This window comes from Mus musculus, chromosome 3 (assembly GCF_000001635.26).
Source record: "Mus musculus strain C57BL/6J chromosome 3, GRCm38.p6 C57BL/6J".
In the NCBI taxonomy this organism is placed as follows: domain Eukaryota; kingdom Metazoa; phylum Chordata; class Mammalia; order Rodentia; family Muridae; genus Mus; species Mus musculus.
The window spans coordinates 126,164,638-126,183,317 of record NC_000069.6 but is presented as its reverse complement, the minus strand read 5'-3'; the positions used below and the strand labels follow the sequence as shown (position 1 = coordinate 126,183,317).

The 18,680-nt window shown below is 37.7% G+C and overlaps 1 long non-coding RNA gene across 1 annotated transcript in view; it reads right to left on the bottom strand.

Moving 5' to 3' along the window:
* Gm40146 overlaps positions 1 to 18,680 on the bottom strand; it is a 77,007-nt gene that overhangs the window by 399 nt on the left and 57,928 nt on the right. The window lies entirely within an intron of this gene.

Sequence of the window (18,680 nt, the reverse complement as noted above, 5' to 3'; positions counted from 1 at the left end):
ATTATCAAGATATAGAGAAATTCATATGTCAGGAAGTTCATACCATTCCTTTTTATTCTTGCTTGCACAGAACTAGAAAACTAGCCCGGCTGATGACATTTAACGCTTTTCCTTTTCATTTCCCCTTTTATTTAATTTTTTACATTTTCATATTGATCTTCAAAAAACATTTCAAAACTTACTCTCTCCATGACACTGTAAACATAAGAATTTCAAAGTCAGGAGACTGTCAGAATTGAGTCATTCATCTATAACTATATTAAAATTATACAGAGCTTGACCTCTGGAAAGGCACAAAGGATTTCATGTATTCAGTAATTATGATCCAAGTAAATTTGTCCCTCATATGATATAGTAAGAAGGGTCACAAGCTTTGAATCCAGATGCAGATTTCAACCTCAATTTGGAGTTAAGTTAGTAATAGTAGTACTGAAAGATATTTGCTTGACTTTAAGATCATTAAATGTACAGTTTCATGCATATTTATAGGAATCATATTCACCCTATTGTGTTCTGTTATCTTCCTCCCACTTCTCCTGACTGCTTCTCCTTTCCAATTAGTCTTCCTCCTAGATTCACTTTTTTTTTTTTACTCACTGAGTTTAATTAGGGTTGATTAAAGTAGCATGAGTAGGAGTTATTTGTTTAGAGTAGTGGCACCTTACCAGTGACTACAACACTAAAGAAAATGATACTTGAACTTCAACTCAGCTATTAAGTGCCAATAGCTCCTTGAAGGGAAGTGGAACCTCATGAGACCTTCTCAGACCCATTATGGAAATGTTGAAGGGTCCATTATAAATGTTGCAGGAACTCAAATATGCAGTGTATTCATGACTGCGTGCATGGGACCTGAAGAAGACAGTTTCGTAACACTTCTGTCTCTTGACTCTTGCATGATTTGTGCCCATCAGTTTTGCCAGTATTCCCTGTGTTTTAGAAAGTGTGATAGACTGCACAGGACTGAGTATTCAACAGTCACTTATTCTCAGAACTATAACCACTTAGAAGTCTCTGTATTAGGTGGATGCTCACAGCCAACCATTGGACTGAGCACGGGGTCCCCAATGGAGGAGATAGAGAAAGGACTGAAGTTGCTGAAGGGGTTTGCAACCTTATAGGAAGAACCACAATATCAACTAAACAGAACACCCAGAGCTCCCAGAGACTAAACCACCAACCAAAGAGTTCATGGAGGTTTTCACGGCTCCAGCCGCTTATGTAGCAGAGGATGGCCTTGTCAGGCATCAATGAGAGGAGATGCCCTTGGTCTGTGACGGTTCGATGCCCAGTGTAGGAGAATACCAGGGCAGGGAGGCAGGAGTGGGTGGGTGGATAAGGAAACAACCCGCATAGAAGCAGGGGAGGGGGGTGATATACGGGGTTTCCGGGTGGCGTGGACAGGGAAAGTGGGTAACATTTGAAATTTAAATAAAGAAAATAACCAATAAAAAGAAAAAAATGAAGACGTCTCTGTATTAACTGATTGCCACTGAATCAAGAATCTTCTGACCAAGGGGTAGTCTGTGTGTACAAATAGAAAAGCTTCGCGTGTGTAGTTATTAAAACAGTAACTCTACTGCTAGGGTTTATAACTTGCCCAGCCATAGATTTTTTAAAAGGTTTATAGCACAAAGCATTCATTTCCTCCTATGGACAAGGCGTAAGATCGCATCATAAAGTGCTTGGTTATCCTCATACTGGTCCTGCCACTATTGCACTAGTGGGCACATCTTGGACCGCAGGTCATTACTGAGGCATGCAGGATCTAAAGATGAGTAAGATTGTTGGTGAGCTTCCTTCCCTGCAGCCTGTACGGACAATCTGGGACTGTGAACAGTGGCCTGCAGGGAGAAAGTTTCCAGCTCAGATCCAGGTTGACTTTCCTGTATCTTGTGTTATCTTCAGTAACAGGGTTTTACCATCTAATTCTGGTGGGTAATCAAAAGCAATGGCAATAACTTGTGTTACCTTGTCAGCCGTGGAGCTTCTTGGGACAACTTAAACAGAACTATCCTGTATCTGGCCCTGGAATTCTCACTGAAAAATTCATGACTTCTAGGAATTACATTGTTCACTTACAGGGCTATCTCCATCCACACTTGGTTTTTTTTGCTTTAATTATCTGTTTTAGATAGCTTATAAAGTAATCGCTTTTCCATAATTCATACTTTCAGTTAACCCCTTTTCAAATGCTCCTTTTCATATCTATATTTAAACCTTTCAAAGCCTAGTATTCCTCCTCTTTCTTTCCAATGAATGCTTAATGCACACACACACACTCATTCACACACACACTCACACACACACACACACACTCACACACACACACACACACTCACACACACACACACACACTCACACACACACACCACACACACACACACACACCACACACACACACACACACACACACACACACACACACACACTCACACTCACACACACACACACACACACACACACACACACACACACACACACAGCTTCTCTATTGATTTCTGGCTTCTGTAGGCATTCACTCCAGAGAAACACAGAAGCTCAAAGCTAAAACCCGCATGAGTGGGAACATACAGCAGTTATGTTACTCAGCATAATATTCTTCAGCTCTATCTATTTTCCTGGAAATTTTATTCTTCTTTGTAGTGCTGAATAAAATTTCTCTGTGTTTATTTTATCCATTTATCACTTGGTGACATTTAGTATGATTCCATTTCCCAAACACTGTGAATGGAATAGAAATAAACATGGATGTATAGGTATTCCTGTCCCAGGATATAAAGTCCCTTGGCTATATATCCAGGAGTGTTGCAGTTGGGTCAAATGGCTATTCTGTTTTTCTTAGTTTTTTGAAACACCCACAGTGATTTATAAAGGAGATGTGCAGTGTGCCTTTCATCCAATGGAGAATAAGATTTTTCCCTACCACTATTTAACCTTGCTAGCATTTACTTTCATTTCTTTTCTTGCTAATTGTCATCCTGAGTGGGATGATTTGGAGTCTCAATGTTTTTGAGGCATTTGTATGCCTTCATTTTAGAACTCTTTGTCCAGTCCATGGTCCATTTTTTAAAACTATACTGTTTGTTATCTTAATGTTTTAATTTTTTAAATCTTTGTATGTTCTAGATATATAACCATCTGTCAAATATATAAGTGGTAAAGTTTTTCTCCCACAATGTAGGCTGCTTTCTCACTCAGCTGACACTTTCTTTTATAGTATAAAAGGTTTTTGATTCCCTGTGGTCCCATTTGTCAATTGTTGATCTTAACTTTTTAATGGCCAGAGTCTTATTTAGAAAGTCCTTACCTATGTCTATGTCCTATAATGAACCTGTAATTTTTCTTCTAGAAGTTTGAGGATTTAGAAGCCCATTGTGGGTTTTTCATCCACTTGATTTTCTTATGCAGAATGAGATAAGAGGATCTTGATCCATTCTTCTACATATTGACACCCAGCTTTTCCAACACCATTTGTTGAACATGCTGCCTTTTCTCCAGTGTATACTTCTGGCTCCTCTACAAAACCTCAGGAGGCTATAGTTGTATGGGCTTATATAACTGTTCACTATTCTAGTCCATGAATAGATGATATAGATATAGATATAGATATAGATATAGATATAGATATAGATATAGATATAGATATAGATATAGATATAGATATAGATATAGATAGATATAGATACAGGTACAGGTATAGATATAGATGATATAGATGATATAAATATATTTTCCAGTACAATGTTGTTTATATTATAATATTTCTATAATATAGCAATGAGATCAATATTATGATATTCCCAGAAGTATTTTTTGTTCAATATTGTTTTTGCTACTAGGAATCTTTTGTTCATATGTTCATATGATTGTGGTTTTTTATATTTCTGTTAACAACAACACTAGATTAATCAGGGATAGAAAATTATATCTATATAGTACTTTTTTACATCTTCACAATATTAATTAATCTAATTAACTTCCACTCATCTCCATTACTGTGGAATTGCTAATTTGAGGAAGAGTAATATTATGCTGAATTTTTATAATTATTATGGTCCTACATTGGAAATTTGGCATTTGTAGTCAGTTTATTCTTTTGTAGAATAAACTACTTTCTCCTTGGGTGAATGTAGCTCAGTATCTACCTCAAGCTCAGGGTATGGAATGTGATCTCCTACACCATTCTGAGAGCAAATGACTACAGAAACACCAGAAGAAATGGATAGGTCTTTTATGAAAATACAATGATAGACAGTTAAAATCAATTGTTCCTCCAACTCTTGTAGTAACTTGGGGAGAATAATGGAACCAGGACTGTATGGTACATTCTACTAAATTATGTCTAATGATGCTAATGGAAATGAACAGGATGAACATGACAGGGGGTTTGTACTAGACAAAAAAAGAAAAACAAGGATTGGAAGGTGAGTAGAAAAAGAAAACCTGGAAAAGCAAGCCTATGAAAGCTGTCTAAACATTAGGAAAACTTGAGAAATTACAATTAAACAAAAAAAAATGTTCTGGTTAGTGTTGTGAAATTGAATTAATGTAAAAGTTTCTGTGAGAAGTGGGCCTCTGGGCATGCCTATGTTAATTAATGCCAAGAAGCCTATCTTAATTGTGAATGCCATCATTTCTTGAACAGGGAATCTATGCTGGTTAGCACTAAAATCAAAGCTTGCATTCATTTCTCTCTGCAGGTGCAATGTGGGGCAGTTGACTAAAGCTCCTACAGGCCTCATTTTCCTGCCATAATGAAATATATTTCTAATTGTGCGCTAAAATAAACCCTTCTATCCGTATGTTGCCTTTTGGTTAATTAGGTTTTGTCAAAAGAACAGGAAAAGAAACTAAGAAATTTGTCCTGAGAAGTAGGACAGTTGGTTTGATAAGACTGACCATGTGATTATTAGGCCTTTGCAACTAGTGCATGATGGCAAAGTAGAAGAATTTTGAACTTGCTCTTGCTCCTGCTCCTTTGCCTGCTTGCTGCGTGAGACTGAGTAACTGCTAGATCCTTGGACTTCCATTCACAGCTGCGACTGAACAATTGTTGGGAATTGGGCTGCCGACTGTAAGTCATCAATAAATTCCTTTACTATTTAGAAATTATCCATAAGTTCTGTGACTCTAGAGAACCCTGACTAATACAGAAGTTGGTATTAGCCATGGAGATACAGAGTTTGGAGTTTGCCCAGCTGGTTTCCTGCCTTGCTTTGGGGATTACAGTTAATTAAGTTGAATGAATCTCAGAAGAGACCTTGAACTTTGGACTTTTAACATTGTTGCAACTTCTATAGACTATGAGGACTTTGAAAGTTGGACTAAATGCATTTTGAATTATGCTATGTTTAAGTATGGCCCCCATAGACTCATGTTTTTGAACAAGTCTATGGGGACCAGGGAGTGGAATGTGATGGTTTGTATATCCTTGGACCAGGGAGTGGCACCATCTGGAGGTGTGGCCTTGTTGGAATAGGTGTGACCTGGTTGGAATGGGCGTGTCACTGTGGGTGTGGGTATAAGATCCTCACCCTAGTTGCCTGGAAGTCAGTCTTGCACTGGCAGCCTTTGGATGAAGACATAGAAATCTGAGTTATTATCAACTGAGCTTCATTGACCATGATGATGGGAGCTTGGAAATAAAGAATGCTGAGAGTAATGGGTAAAACGGGACCATTTCCTAAGGTTCTAAAGGGAACAAGGATTCTATCCCTGTCTGGACTGGTGGCCATCTGTGTGGTGCTTAATTCTTTCGGCCTGTATCCTGAAGCCAGTGAGAAGTGGAATTTAAACATAAATGCTAGGTCATAGACTTACTCTTTTAAATGACTGGATGCCACAACCCGATGAAATCAAACCATTCCTTTAGAAGTTTCTATCTTGGGCAGAGAGTTTAGAAACTCTACTATGTTTAAAATTTTAAAGCCTATAGTTTATGGTTACATCTGCTCCAAACTAAATAATGTGATATAGAACTTTCCATCATTCTCCTCAAAGTCAGATCTCTCTCTCTCTCTCTCTCTCTCTCTCACTCTCACTCTCTCTCTCTTGTGGCACTTCTCTGAGAAATCTCCTTTCTGGGCCCCTCTACAACATCCTGTCCACAGCAACTCCGTAAAACCCACACTGTGAAGTGTCATTTTTAGTGAAGTTCTTTTCCAGGTTGTAAAGGATGGTTTTTCTTCTATTTTAAGGCCCTGTTGTGCTCTTTCTAAAACATTGTGTGGGTCTATTTCTAGTAATTTGCCACTTCAAAGATATTTCTTTGTAATAAACCTCATTCCTGAAGGAAAATTATGTGTCAGGTTCCTTCATGGCCCAACACTGTGCTATTCCTTTCTTATTCCAATATTTAATAATAACATGTCTATCTATCTATCTATCTATCTATCTATCTATCTATCTATCTATCTAATTCAAGACAGGAGGTTAGTAAGGTTGGTATAAGAAAGTAGCTGTAATTCTACTTTTATTTTTAATTTTTATTAATTACTTATTTTTAACACGCCAAATGTTACCTCTTCCCAGTATTCCCTCTCAGAGTTCTTACCCACCTCCCCCTTCTCCTTTGCCTCCGAGAGGGTACCGCCCTCTGGTGTCTTCTTGCTATGGGGCATCAAGTCTCACTAAGATTAGGCACATCCTTTCCCACAGCCCTCTGCTACATATGAGGTACATATGGGGGTCTTGGACCAGACTATGTATGTATGCTCTTTGGTTGGTGGCTCAGTCTCTGGGAGCTCCCAGGCTCCAGGTTAGTTGATGTTATTGGTCTTCCTATGGGGTTGCCATCCCCTTCAGTTCTTTCAATCAATCCCCCAACTCTTCCATAGGGTTCCCTCCTCTGTCTGATGCTTGGCCATGGGTATCTGCATCTCTCTCAGTCACCTGCTAGTAGAGTCTCTCAGAGAACAGCCATGCTAGTTTCCTGTCTGCAAGCATAACATAGTATCAGTAATAGTGTCAGATATTGATGCCTGCCCATGGGATGGATCCCAAGTTAGGCAGATCACTGGCCATTTCTTCAATCTCTGCTCCATTTTTTGTCCCTACATTTCTATTAGACAGGAACAATTTTGGGTTGAATGTTTTATAGGTGGGTAGCTGTCCCCACCACTCCATTGAGGAAAAGATCTTCACTAACCCTACATCTGATAGAGGGCTAATATACAAAATATATAAAGAACTCAAGGAGTTAGATTCCAAAAACCAAAATAACCCAATTGAAAATGGAGTACACAGAGGGACCTTCCCAGAGCCTTCAGGACACAGGAACTGAGAAGCAGTCTGGGGCAGGATGCTGCCAGTTTCCATCTGTGCCAGGAGTTGATGATCCTTTGCCACAGTGTTCCAAACCCAAATACCATAGGGAGAGAGCTGGTTTTCCAGGAGTGTCAACACACCTGTGAGCACAGGTAAGACCACCACTTCTGCTCAAATTCCTGGCCCAAGAGGAACCTTCCCAGAGTCATCAGGACACAGGAATCAAAGAACAGCCAAGGACAGGATCCTTCTGGTTTCTATCTGCACCTAGGAGCTGACCCTGTGCCACAGCTTTCCATATCAAATTCCTCCTGGAGAGAACTGGTCTCCCAGGAATACTGACACATAGGCTTGCAGGAGGGAAAATCCACAGTCAGAGACAGCAAGACCAGCTAACACCAGAGATAACAAGATGGTGAGAAGCAAGGCAAGAACATAAATAACAGAAACCAAGGCTCCATGGCATCACCAGAGCCCAGTTCTCCTAACACAGTGATCCCTGTGTACCCCAACACATCAGAAAAGCAAGACTGATTTAAAAATCACATCTTATGATGATGCTAGATGGCTTTAAGAAGGGAATAAATTGCCCTTAAAGAAATACAGAGGAACACAGATAAACAGGTAGAAGTTCTTAAAGAAGAAACACAAAATTTCCTTAAAGAATTACAGGAAAACACAAACAAAAAGGTGAAGGATGTGAACAAAACCATCTAGGATCTAAAAATGGAAATAGAAACAATAAAGAAATCACAAAGGGAGACAACCCTTGAGATAGAAAACCTAGGAAAGAGATGAGGAGTCATAGATGTAAGCATCACCAACAGAATACAAGAGATAGAAGAGAGATCTCAGGTGCAGAGGATGCCATAGAAAGCATAGACACAACAGTCAAAGAAAATGAAAAATTCTCTCAACCCAACACACCCAGGAAATCCAGGACACAATGAGAAGATCAAACCTAAGGTTAATAGGTATGGAAGAGAGTGAAGATTCCCAACTAAAAGGGACAGTAAATATCTTCAACAAAATTATAGAAGAAAACTTCCCTAACCTAAAGAAAGAGATGCCCAGATACATACAAGAAGCCTGTAGAACCCCAAGTAGATTGGACCAGAAAAGAAATTCCTCCTGTAACATAAGAGTCAAAACTCCAAATGCACAAAACAAAAAAATAATATTAAAAGCAGTAAAGGAAAAGGGTCTAGTAACATATAAGGGCAGATTTATCCAATTTATACCAGACTTCTGACCAGAGATTATGAAACCCAGAAGATCCTGGGCAGATGTTATACAGACCTAAGAGAACACAAATGCCTGCCCAGGGTACTATGACCAGCTAAACTCTCAATGACCATAGATGGAGAAACCAAGATATTCCATGACAAAATCAAATTTACAAATGTCTTTCCACAAATCCAGCCCTAGAAAGGATAATAGACAGAAAACGCCAACATAAAAAGAGAAAATACACCCCTAGAAAAAGAAAGAAAGCAATCTTTCAACAAACCCAAATGAAGATAGCCACACAAACATAAACATAACATCAAAAATAGCAGGAACCAACAATTACTATTCCTTAATCTCTCTTAACATCAATGGACTCAATTCTCCAATAAATAGACATAGACTAACAGGCTAGATATGTAAACAGAACCCAGCATTTTGCTACATACAGGAAATGCACCTCAGTGTTAAAGAAAGACAATACCTCAGAGTAAAGGGCTGGAAAACAATTTTTCAAGCTAATGGTCTCAAGAAACAAGCTGGAATAGCCATTCTAATATCGAATAAAATCAACTTTCAACCAAAGTTATCAACAAGGTTAAGGAAGGACACTTCATACTCATCAAAGGAAAAAAAAATGTATCAAGAAGAACACTCTCAATTTTGAAAATGTAAATGCAAGGCCACCCACATTCATAAAAGAAACTTTAGTAAAGTTCAAAGCACACATTGTACCTCACACAATAATAATGGGAGACCTCAACACCCCACTCTCAGCAATGGACAGATCACATAAATACAAACTAAACAGATACACAGTGAAACTAAAAGAAGTTATGGACGAAATGGATTTAATAGATATCTATAGAACATTACATACTAAATCAAAGGAATATACCTTCTTCTCAGCACCTCATGGTACTGCCTCCAAAACTAACCAAATAATCAGTCATAAAGCAGGCCTCAACAGATACAAGAAGACTGAAATAATCCCATGTATCCGTTCAGATCACCAAGGACTAAGGCTGATCTTCAATATCAATGAAAACCACAGAAAGCCCACATATAATGATAACTTTGTCAAGGAAAGGAAGAAATAAAGACAGAAATTAAAGACTTTTTAGAATTTAATGAAAATAAAAGCATGACATACCCAAACTTATGGGACACAATGAGAGCAGTACTAAGAGGAAAACTCATAACTCTGAGTGCCTCTGTAAAGAAACTAGAGAGAGCACACACTAGCAGCTTGACAGCACACCTAAAAGCTCTAGAACAGCAAAAACCAAAACCACCCAAGAGGAGTAGATGGCAGGAAATAATCAGACTCAGGTCTGAAACCAACCAAGTAGAAACAAAAAGAACTATACAAATAATCAACAAAACCAGGAGCTGGTTCTTTGAGAAAATCAACAAAATAGACAAACCCTTATTAGACTATCCAGAGGTCACAGAGACAGTATTCAAATTAACAAAATAAGAAATGAAAAAGGAGATATAACAACAGAAACTGAGGGAATTAAAAAAATCATCAGATCCTAATGCAAAAGCCTATACTCAACAAAACTGGAAAATCTGGATGAAATGGAAGATTTTCTAGAAAGATACCAAATATCTAAGTTAAAGTCAGGATCAGATAAACCATCCAAATAGTCACATAATCCCTAAAGAAATACAAGCAGTTGTTAAAATTCTCCCAACCAAAAAAAGCCCAGATTCAGATGGGTTTAGTGCAGAATTGTACCATATCTTCAAAGAGTACCTAATACCAATACTCTTCAAACTATTCTATAAAACAGAAACAGAAGGACCACTACTCAGTTCATTCTCTGAAGCCACAATTATGCTGTGTATTCTCCCTTGGAAATGGAACAGTTTGTGTGTAATCAGGAACTTCTGACAATTTCCTTTCATAGAGGACTCCATAAGAGATTTTTTTCTACTTCTATAATGTTTAATGTTCCAAATAGATTTTTAAAACTGGTTGTTTGCATAATACCTTTAGCTTTAGTACATTTAAGAGGCATTTAACTATTATAAATTATTTTGATGACTTAAAAATGTCAATACTGAGTTGTATATTTTAAAATAAATTTTATTAGTTTAATAATAAACTAAAGGAAAAATGGAATACAAAGCTAAAAAAAGAGAATTCTCAACAGAGGAATCTCAAATGGCTAAGAAACACTTAAAGAAATGTTCAACATTCTTAGACATCAGAGAAATGCAAATCAAAACAATCCTGGCATTCCTCCTTACACCAATCAGAATAAATAAGATCAGAAACTCAATGTACTGGTGAGGATATAGGGAAAGAGGAACACCCCTTCATTGTTGGCAGGATTGTTAACTTGTACAACCACTCTGGAAATTAATCTTGCATTTCCTCAGAAAATTGAAAATAGTTCTACTTGAAGATTCAGCTATACTGTTCCTAGGCATATATCCTTTTGCTTTTCTACCATATCACAAGGACATATGCTCTATGATGTTCAAAGTAGCCTTATTCATAATAGCTAGAAACCAAAAGCAGCCTAGATGTCCCCCATGGCTCATTTACACAGGAATATTATTCAGCTATCAAAAATAAGGACATCATGAATTTTGCAGGCAAATGGATAGAAATATAAAATATCACCCTGAGTGAGGTAACCCAGACCCAAAATGACATGAATGATGTGTACTCATTTATAGGTGTATATTAGCCGAAAATTACAGAATACCCATGATATAATCCACAGACAATAAGAAGCTAAACAAGAAGGAAGGTCCAGTGGGGATACTTAAATCCCACTTAGCATGGAGAACAAAATAATCATGGAAGGAAGAGGGAGGGATAGAATTTGGAGGAAGTGGGGAGGAGAGGAAAAAGTGTGCCAAAATCAGGTATGGGGTAAGAAAGAGAGAGGTTCAGAGGTATAGCTGCAATTCGTTCAGAGTTGGGAGAACCTCTAGAAAGTTCCAGAGACCTGGGATGGGGAAGGCTCCCACAACTCAATGTGGTTGACCTTAGTCAAAATTTCCAACAGTAGAGATATGGAACCTGAAGAGACTACCTCCAGTAGTTATAATTCTTAAGGAGATTAGCTCTGCTGATCTAGGATGACAGGAAAGTTGCCCTATGAGCAAAACCCTCTGAAAGCAGAAGTTTGCAGTATCAGTTATGTGAGGTGGTTATGGAGGCATGGAACATATTTGTTGAGGTCATGGAGTCTTACTCCTCAATTACACAGAACAGCTGAGGCAGATGTGAGACACGATGAGTGTCCTTGAAAATAAGCTCCAAGAGGCCATTGTGTAGCGATTGGCAAGTGAAGATTAAGTTACAAGGGAGACCCGAGAATATTGGCGTGGGCATCCTGGAGGCCTTGAGTAGCATGTCAGAGAGTGCTTGCATTTACAGAGAATGCTTTGAGGACCATCGTTCAACATTATCACTGATAATTCCTATGTCTTTACAAGTCCCCATGCATGGAAGCTAACTTTGTAGACCCTTCTTTATACTCTGAGGCATGTTCCTCTTTTGCATAATCTCTAATTTCCTCTCAAGGATATGTGTCTCTTTTCAGTCATATAGGTACATGGATTTACCCATATGCCACTGAGAATAAAATATTTTACTTCTGACTGGACTTTAAGCCTTAATCACATCATGGTATTGTCACGAGGGCTAGGTTGTGAACCTCAATTACCTTAGTCAAGGCAAAAATAGTACTGCAATAATTCCCAAAGCCAGAACATTTGCAACAGGTATTCAAGTTTAGACTGTATAATTATTACAAGCAGATGAATTGTGTTAGGTTTTATTTTCAGTGATTTCATGTAGAGATTTATGTAAGCCTCAGTATGTCGAGGCTTACATAAATTATATAACTGTTAATTATATAATTTTGTCCAGTGACTGGAAATTTTTTTGGTAATGTGTCCAAAGAGAAGTTATCACTCACAAAATTGAAAATGTACTAATTTGGACCATTAGCTATTTGACAGTGAAATTCTTTTGCATTGAAGAAAAATACACAACATAGGTTTTTAAGAAATGTAATGTTTCTTATTTATAGATGCTAAGTGTAATTATGCTGTGTTTAAAGTAGTCTAGATACAGTATTTATTCTCAAGGACTCTGGCATAGTTAGCTTGGATACTCCACTTCATGGATGGTGGTAAGGAATAAAATCACAATTATCTCATACTATGGTTCCCTTGTCTATATGGTTTTCATAAAAATATGCAGGAGAAGATGGCTCAGCTGTTATAACCACTTGGTTCTATTGCTGGGGACATGGGTTCCTAGCACATGACAGCTCATACCCATATATAGTTCCCATTGTGGCATTTCTGCATCCTCTTCTGGACTCCCTGGGTGCTAGTTACATACAGGGTACCTACAAACATGCAGTAAAGCACTCGTTACAGGGACAAAGATGGAGCACAGAACAAGGGAATGGTCAAATAATCACTGGCCCAACTTGAGATCCATCCCTGGGCAAGAACCAATCCCTAACACTATAAATGAAACTGTATTATGCTTATATACAGGAATCTAGCATAACTGTCCTCTGAGAGGCTCCACCCAGCAGCTGACCAAAATAGATGCTGAAACCCACAGCCAAACATTAAGCCGAGCTTGGAAGTCCTGTGCAAGAACTGGGGGAAGGACTGAGGAATCTGGAGGGGATAGGCACTCCACAAGAAAATCAACAGAGTTAACTAACCTGGACCATTGAGGGTTCCCTGAGACTAAATCACAAACCAATGAGCATGCAAGGTCTGGGCCTTATCCCCGCCCACTTACATAGCAGATGTGCAGCTTGGTCTTCTTGTGGCTCTGATAACTAGAGTGAGCGCTTACCCTGACTCTGTTGCCTGCTAGTGGATTTGCTCCCCTAACTGGGCTGTCTTGTCTGTCCACAGTGGGAGAGGATGTGCTTAGTCCTGCAGTGACTTGTGGTGCCAGGGTGGGTTAGTACCCAGCGGGGACCTCACCCTTCTCAGAGGTGAAGGGGAGGAGGGGATGGAGGTAGATGTCATGTGAGGAGGACTGGGAAGAGGGCAGGACTGCATCTGGGATGTAAAGCTAATGAATAAATAAACGAAAGAATGAGTAGGAAAAATCAAAATAACAGTAAAAACTTCAAGAAAAGTTCATGGCTGTCTTAACTTTTGATTATCTAAATGCTAAAGTTTGTGATGAAGGTAGATTTTACATAGAAGCAAGTTTATTGAAAACATTTGTCAAGTAATTCACTTAAAAACATAGTAAGGTTTAATATTCATTAGACTTACTTTTAATTATGTTATTCAAGAATAATAAGTATTATCTGAATCTTAGTTTTCACAGCTTTTTGTCTTGAAATTAAATGATGCATTCCATATCATCTGCTGTAAAACAGATTTTAAGTTTCTAATTAAAACCTTTTATTCATCTGCCACAAACCTTCTGTATAATTTTAAAAAATTAAACATTTTAGCTTTAAGACACTGGTATTTTAGACGCAGGCCATCACTTAGTGTGACTAAGCTTCTCCCAAGTATGTTAAATGCCATCTTAGGAAGACATGATTCTGGGGACTTGAAGTTTCCAATTTCTTGAAACTATAAACACTGTGGAGTTTTCTAGTGAAGAGAATATGGTGAACGTGGTAGAATTTATACAAGAGTACCATGCTCATCTTGAGAACACACTCTCCTTTTCTGGCTTTGAGCAAACAGGATTCTTGCTGCCACATGGCAAGGAGCTAAGGCTGTTTAGCAAACAGTGGATCTCAGTCTGGCAGCTGGAAAGCCATTAAACTACAAATACATACATACGTAATACAATTGGGGGCCTATTTATTTGGTATCTTTCTAATTCAATTTGCAGAGATTTCACTGGTTTTGTTGCAATAATTTTAATGACTAATGAATTTAATGGGATGTATTATAAAATAAAGCATTTTGAGGACTTAATGCAACTTCAATAGTTTAGAGATCTTATATGTAAAATTTAATCAGTGACATAGGAGATATGATATTTAGTGACAAACACCATGGACCCTTTGGTTTTCTGGCCAGATGAATTATGCTGCTATGATTACTTTAAAAAGTATGTATCACTTAAGGAATTTTAGTGTATGGAACATAATATACAAGTTTCATTTTCATAAGCACCGCTGGCTCCCCGGAGATCGATGACTGAAAATAGGCCTTCAGATTTATATTGGATACTTTCATCATATGCATCTATCTGTCTATCTATCTATCTATCTATCTATCTATCTATCTATCTATCTATCATCTATCTACCCATCCATCCATCTATATACATATATGTGTGTGTATATGTGTATACACACACACATATATATATATACATATATATATATATATATATTTATTTATTTATATATATATTATTCAAAATTTGGCTAGACATTGTCCAGAGAGAGGGTTCATCAGTCGAGTATTGGCTGCCCTTGTGGAAAACCCAGGTTTAATTTCCAGTGCCTGCATAGTGACTCACAAACATCTGTACCTCCAGTTCTGGTGCCCTCTTTTGAACTCCATGGGTACCAGTCATGCATGGGGTACACATATGTACATAAAGGATTCAGTGCCCTCTTTGGTCTGCCACAGGCAACACATGCATGTGGTACACATATACTTAAAGGCAAAACACCCATACACATAAACTAAAATAAAAATATACAAATCTTTACAAAATGAGATACATGTATAAAAACAGTGGCTATATTAGTCTGACATATAGTTGCATCTAAAATTTTGTTTAGTTTTTGATTTTTACTAAGACATAGATCAAAAAAGAGTCAACACTTGTTGATAGTTTCGTCAGGATTTAGGATACAAGTGTCCTAGCACACCTCTCTCTCTCTCTCTCTCTCTCTCTCTCTCTCTCTCTCTCTCTCTCTCTTTCAATAATTTAACATTAGTTAAAAAACAGAGGTTTTTTTTTTTCATAGTTTAGATTCTATTTCAAATGAATATGTTTGGCCCGGAAAAATGGCTAAGTGGTTATGAGCACTGACTGCTCTTCCAGAGGTCCAGAGTTCAATTCCCAGCAACCACATGTTGGCTCACAACCATCTGTAATGGGAACCAATGCCCTCTCTGGTGTGTCTAAAGACAGCAATAGTGTACTCACATATATAAAATAAATAACTGTAACAACAACATCAAATGAATATGTTTTAATTCTCAAAGCAAAAATGTTTCCATAAATAAAGTTGATATTTGGTTTGCATATAGAATTTTTATATTTATATTTGTTTTTTGAATATTTATTATAATTGTCTTAGAAGTTCTTTTTTCTTTGATTTCTTTCTCTTCCTTCCTTCCTTCCTTCCTTCCTTCCTTCCTTCCTTCCTTCCTTCCTTCCTTTCTCCCTCCCTCCCTCTCTCTCTCCCTCTCTCTCTCTCTCTCTCTCTCTCACATTACTTTTGCTTTTTTATAGCCTAGTCATTAACCCCCTCCTGGTCTACCCTCCAACAGTTTCCTCATCCCATTCCTTTCACCCTGTCTGACCCCCCTGCACCTCCCCACACTACCTTACCTCCTCCTGGCCTCCCACTCCCTGGGGCCTCAAGTAATTCAAGGGCTTAGGTGCATCTTCTCTCACTGAGGCCAGACCAGGCAGCCCTCACAAAGCAGAGGCTTTGAGAACAGCATTTAATGTCACCTTCCTCTCAGCAGGAAGCACATCAGTCTCATAAAAATACTGTATGTCTTTTCCTTCTTTTATTTGAAAATTCCCTCTTTAGGGCAATTTTATTTTATAGGTCTTCTGGATTGAACTGTACCTCCAAGTACACTTATTTTTTACAGTCAATTATTTCGGTTTCTCACATATATTTAACTGAGCTGTTTAAGATATTTTCTTCATAAACATATGCATATGACCAGTTTAGCATTGGCTAATTCTGTTACACCCAATCTTTTGAGTCACCTATTTTTCAAAACATAAAATGTTGCTGGGGAATTGAATCACTGAGCAGTTTTTATTACTGACATTAGATCATGATTCTATATTTAATAAAAGGCCTGTTGTTATGCTCAGCCTGATGTATGATCCAATATATCTTTCTACAATCTACAGCAAAAGACCAGCTGCATAATATATTATTGTGGGATCCTGGGGAGAATGGACATGAATGTGCTTCCACAAATCATGAGGCTAAAGTCATTATCTTTCACTTTCTGTGCCACGTTGTCAATCTCATCTGAACCATAGAACAGTTATTGTGTCATTTCTCTGAGAAAAGGCAATTGATAACACTACTGGCATCTTCGTGGTAGGGAAGCAGCCATTTAATTTTCAGACTTTAAATTCATATCTTCGGAGAGCAAGGGATAGGAATATTTCTGCCAAGACAAGTGAATTCTCTCTCAAAAATAAAGAAATTGAGGAAGAAAATTTGGGGTCTTTAAATATATTTTCTGTGTTTTGTCCTCTATACACAATATAAATATACATATATATATATATACATGCATATATATATATGTATATGTGTGTATATTCATAAAAATAGTTTACATTTAAAATTCTTCATATTCATTTTCACATATCACTCTCTTATTCTGTAAGAAATGACTCAATTGAATTGGAATTGAATCACATCTGCTCATAAGTTGACCTCACTTTCCTGAGCCACTTAATCTCAAAATAATGTACATTTTTAGAAATATTACATTTTTATAAGATGACCTTTGTATCTATACTGTCATTTGTATTCATTTAAAACATAAGCATTCCTTTGTATTCAATAGTTATTGAATTCCAAAGTATTGCATGAAGATTACTTGAAAGAGGGTGATGTTGGTCAGTACTTCTTTTCTTTTATACTAATATTAATGAGACATATAGCATATGTTTGAAATATAATGTATTATATACATAAGTAAGTGCCTTTGGCATACCATCTAAGGGATCCTAGTACACAGAAAAATATTATAATAAATTTCCTTTTCATAAACATCACTAGATTCCCTGAAAGGAATAGGGAAGGAGAAAATAGGCTTAAAATAGATGACCATCTCTGCTGAAAGTCACAAATGATAAATGATAGATAGATTGATAGATAGATAGATAGATACATACATACATACATAGATAGATACATAGATACATAGATAGATACATAGATACATAGATAGGTACATAGATACATAGATAGATAGATAGATAGATAGATAGATAGATAGATAGATAGATAGTGTATTAGTCAGGGTTCTCTAGAGTCACAGAACTTATGGATAGTCTCTAGATAGTAAAGGAATTTATTGATGACTTACAGTCGGCAGCCCAATTCCCAACAATTGTTCAGTCGCAGCTGTGAATGGAAGTCCAAGGATCTAGCAGTTACTCAGTCTCACGCAGCAAGCAGGCGAAGGAGCAAGAGCAAGAGCTAGACTCCCTTCTTCCAATGTCCTTATATTGTCTCCAGCAGAAGGTGTAGCCCAGATTAAAGGTGTGTTCCTTAAACTTGGAGATTCAATCTTCTGGAATCCATAGCCACTGTGGCTCAAGATCTTCAAACCAAGATCCAGATAAGGATCTCCAAGCCTCCAGATAAGGGTCACTGGTGAGCCTTCCAATTCCTGATTGTAGTTCATTCCAAATATTGTCAAGTTGACAACCAGGAATAGCCACTACAATCCACCCCTTGTCAACTTGACACAAATAATATCTCATGTTCACATGAAACAATAACAAGGTTGTAAATACGCCTAACATGATATAACTATCCCTCGTACAATCGCAAACGCATTAGTAAATTTACAATGGGCATTCATATTACTTTATAATCCTCGTTTCTGCAACTGGTTACGTGGCCTTAATTGGTATTTATAACTACCTTCCTCTACTACCCATTCTGTATTTCCTTCACCTTCAGCCAGCACCTCAGCAGGTCTTGGCTCTTTTCCTGGAGGATTGACCCATACCTTCATTCCTGATGGGTCTGCGGCCTTTGTCATCCTGCTTGGATTAGGCTGTTGTAGTTTCCCATTGACTTTAATCACAGGACATGGTAGTACTAAGAGACACCCTAAGGGATCTCCTACACTCCAGACATAATCTTGCTTACCACCATTGTGAAGAGGTAATCCAATTTCCCCATGGTAATCTGGATCTATCACCCCTCCTAACACTGTTATTCCTTTTTTAGCCTGTTGGTTTAAGGGCA